General features: G+C 45.0%; 1 long non-coding RNA gene across 1 annotated transcript; it reads right to left on the bottom strand.

Moving 5' to 3' along the window:
* Nucleotides 1–2,914: 2,914 nt before the first annotated feature.
* Nucleotides 2,915–3,524, bottom strand: LOC130348160 (uncharacterized). The gene is made up of 3 exons (XR_008885940.1): nucleotides 3,388–3,524; nucleotides 3,123–3,287; nucleotides 2,915–3,020 (listed from the first exon to the last, which is right to left on the bottom strand). It is a non-coding gene; the product is annotated as an uncharacterized LOC130348160 (long non-coding RNA).
* Between the last annotated feature and the right edge of the window lie 866 nt (nucleotides 3,525–4,390).

The following is a 4,390-nucleotide window of genomic DNA, read 5'->3' as shown; positions in this document are numbered from 1 at the left end:
GCAAGGCACAAGAAACTAACTATAAAATCATCACGAGATGGTACAGAGTGCCGTCTCTTTTGGCGCAGATGTTCCCACAGGCTTCTGATGCATGTTGGAGGTGCGAACGCTCAAATGGGACAATGTCCCATATCTGGGTGACATGCCCGACATTGAATACGTTTTGGACACAAGTTTTATCTACCGTAAATAGGCTGACGACCCTTTCCATCGATAAGGACCCACGACCTATCCTCCTGTCCATATTCCCTAACACATGCCCCCGTCTGTCAGCCACTTTAGCACACTATTTACTTATCTCGGCTAGAGCTGTGATCCCTCGCCTTTGGAAATCTCCACTACCCCCGACCTACTCCTCATGGCTGAGGGAAGTTACCTATACTTGTAGGATGGAAGAACTCCGGGCAGACTCTACCCGACAGTTCGATAAATACCATGCTGTTTGGTCGCCTTGGCTATCCTATGTTGCCTTTCAGGAGTTCACTGATGATAACCTGGATCTGTCACCACGCACGCTCATCCCCCTCTGTCCAACTCCGCAATAGCTCACCCACAGTTGCTGTTTACTGCTTAGACAGGTGGAGAGGTTCAGTCCGAACAGGTAAGACTCTCTGCCATATTACACTAAGTCTGCTGCATCCTATCTCCCCCTCTTCGATTCTTCTACACCCCCCCCTCCTTCCTCTATCCCCCTGTATCTTTTCCTCTCTCTCCCTCCTCTCCTATCTTCCAGTTCCCTCTACCGATGTTGTGTTTCCTTTGTCTGTCCTGGTTCTCTGCTTCACTACTGGCGATGTTTGAATTTTCGCTAAAGTTATCGAATTTATACGTAGTTCTGAATCCTGTTAGCTACTCACAACCTCTGTTCTCTGGAGTTCATTTATGATGTGAGGCTCGGACTGCTGTAATGTTTAACTTCGCTGAGTGACTCCTTGTTTACTTGAGCCATGTGGGCTTTGTTGCCTGACCAGTGTAGACACTTCTCATGTTGTAATTTTCATTTTACCTTGTATGTTGAAAACCTTAATAAAACTTTACTTTGAAAAAAAAAAAAAAATATGTTTTATTCAATGTTATGTATGATGTTCATACAAGGTTGCCTTACAATGTTTTATTGTTATTTATTGTTTGATATTTAATAAAGGGGCTGCTGTGGCCTTGTTACCACCAACACTGTGTCTGTCATGTTTAAGGTAAGGGATTCCTCGTTACAAAGGGGGCTTTTGGGGGTTGGTGGATGGTAGGCTTTAGCAGCTATAATATCCCCAAGTCAAGGGTCCAGGCTGTAAAATAGAAGAACACCGGAGCAGCCAGATACACTGACTCTAAGGCTGAGCCTCATACTTCTACCGAAGCTGCAGAGTTATAGGGGAACTGTAAAAATGAAAGTACTACAACCCCCAGTGTGGTCAGTCTGTGCCCCCCTAAGGGTCAGGGTTGGAGGAGGCACAGGTTGAAAAGACACACTACATTGGGAGTTGTAGTACTGTAGTTGTTAAAGAAAAAAAATATGTTTTCATCATGTTGCCCATAGCAACCAATCAGATTACTTCTTTCATTCTTGAGAAGACCTCTGAAAAATAAAAGAAGTGATCTGATTGGTTGCTAAGAGCAACTGGACAACATTTCCTCTCCACAGGTACATTTCCCCGATTGTCTTCATATTTAGGATGAGAATCTACTGACAAAGTGAGTAGCCAACCATTTCTGGGCATAAAACTCTGTAAGAAACAGCAGTCTGGGGGCGTCTGTGGTGGACATGAAGGAAGGGGGGGGGTCCAGGGAAATTGAGATTTGACGTCTGCAGCGAGCGCTTCTCACTGAGCGACGGGTCTCATCCCAGGTATAGCAGGGGGACCCCCCACGATCAGCTACTTATCCCATAACCCATGGATAGGGGATAAGTTAATTTTTGCCATACTTCTCCTTTAATTGGCCAGAACACACCCAAAATCGGTCCCAGCCAAATATTGCTTCGTGTCCTGTCATTTCTCCCAGCTGTTCTTTTTCTACCTGCTTGTAAGGCATGCCTACACTCTCTAATTCCTTAAAGTGGTACTCCGCCCCTAGATATCTTATCCCCTACCTTAAGGATAGGACAAAAGATGACTGATCACTGGGACCCCCGCAATCTTCATGCAGCACCCGGCGTTCCAAATAATATATTAAGAACTCTGGGTTCTCGTGGTGCGGGTCGTGACCTCCCGCCACACCCTTTCCATTTATGTCTATGGGAGGTGGTGTGATGTCACAAGAAGGTGTGGCATGATGTCACGAATCCCATCACAGGAACCAGTGATCTAAACATACTATTTAGAATTTTGGTTGCTGCATGGAGATTGCTGGGGTCCCAGCAGCAGGATCCCCTTGATCAGACATCTTATCCCCTATCCTTTACATAGGGGATAAGATATCTAGAGGCGGAGTACCCCTTTAAGGGACAGTTCATGTACCCAAAAGTTGATCCTTTGCAACCGTATGACCCCTAGCAAGTTCCCTGCATGAGTCCCATTCATCAGAAAAAGGCTTGTGCATGGAACTTGCTGGGTGTTCTACGTTTGCCTCATAAACTGCACCACCCAGCACCAGTTGCCTCTCTCTGCACCACATTATGCAGATCGTGCAGGAGAGCAGCTTTGGTCATCCATGTTTTGCTAACTCTATTTTCACACACAGAAATAAATAAATGAGTCGAACAAGTCAAAGAACAGTTTAAAAAAAGGGGAACTTTATTTATTATTTATTAAAATGTTTGTGTAGGGGATTTTTTGTAACCTCCCATCACTCACAAAGAGCGTACAGTAACTAATACTCAGGACAGGAAAAACCTCCAGAGGGGAGGAAACCTGTAGGGAATCCATGGCTACTGTATGGCCCTTCCTCTGGGCATACTAAAGGAGGTTACCTCTATAATTTGGGCAAATGTTTCTGTGTATGTGCATGATTCCTAGGCCTGTGCCTTCATCCAACGTCTTGCTGTAGGTCCCGAAATGCTACTCCATGTCCTGGAAATAGTGCATCTAAGATAGGGGACAAAAAAGATAGATTATTTACATGTTTATCATAGAAATACACATGGAACTGCAATAAAGACCTTTTGGACAAAACAATGTAACACTTACCAGTCACAGTCATGTGCATGACTTTGCATTCCCGTGTCCCTACACAGTGTCCAGCACCGGCCCCTCACTGATGAACAGGACCAGTGTTATTTCTGGGGCTATGCCTTCATCCAACGTCTTGCTGTAGGTCCGGAAATGCTACTCCATGTCCTGGAGATAGTGCATCTAAGATAAGAAAAAAAAGATAAATTATTTACATGTTTATCATAGAAATACACATGGAACTGCACTAAAGATCTTTTGGACACAACAATGTAACACTTACCAGTCACAGTCATGTGTATGACTTTGCATTCCCGCGTCCCTACACAGTGTCCAGCACCGGCCCCTCACTGATGGAGAATGAACAGGAGCCGTGTTATTTCTGCTCAGTGCTTCTCTTTGGTGGACAATGGTTATGACATCACATGTGTGACACGCTGTTACCTCCTGGGAGTTCTATTTCAGTAGTGCTGCTCTCTGATTGGCTGAAAATCAAAAAAGCTTTCTAATATATTCTGTATGACTGTTATCTAAGGTTTTTGACAAATTTTATTAAAATGGCGCCACTCCCTGTGGGTGCGTTATATTTGTTTCTCCTAACCAGACATTCTGTATAAGTAATATCATTTGGTGGCCCCAACAGCCTCGGCCCATAGGTTTCTTACATAGATCAATGCTACTCCGGTAGGCTCAATGAGCAGCGCTGGCCGCGGGGACGTCTGACGAGTGACGTCCCTAACGTTGCGGTCTAGAACGAAGGATGTCACTAGTCATACGTCCCAGCAGCCATTGATTTAAAGTGGTCGTGGCTCCTGCTGCCAGTTCAAGATCAGACACCATGGCCCTAGATTGACATGCTGCAACACCGATCCCCTGTGGCTGCCCACCTGTTGCAAAACTACAACTCTCAGCCTTCGGCTGTCAGGGCATGCTGGGAGCAGGGGCGGATCCAGAGTCGAGTCTCGGGAGGGGCGCTATTAGAGTATTTTGTGTTGGCGGACAGAAGATTACGGAACTTACAATATTATTAAATGTATCATGCAGTCCTAACCTTGTTTAAGACTCTTAGGCCGTGCTCATATGTCAGAATAATAATCATATATACCAATTGCCACAGAATGGGAAAGTGCTAAGGCTCTATAGTGAGGAGAATACGCAGTGATATCAGTGACTACAGGTGACGTCTTATCATTGTGTATTCTCCTCACTATAGAGAAGACGTCACCTGTAATCACTGATATCATTGTGTATTCTCCTCACTATAGAGATCAGTGATTACAGGTGAC

The sequence above is a fragment of the Hyla sarda genome, unplaced genomic scaffold (genome assembly GCF_029499605.1).
Source record: "Hyla sarda isolate aHylSar1 unplaced genomic scaffold, aHylSar1.hap1 scaffold_867, whole genome shotgun sequence".
Taxonomy (NCBI): domain Eukaryota; kingdom Metazoa; phylum Chordata; class Amphibia; order Anura; family Hylidae; genus Hyla; species Hyla sarda.
This window is presented reverse-complemented; position numbering and strand designations above follow the sequence as displayed.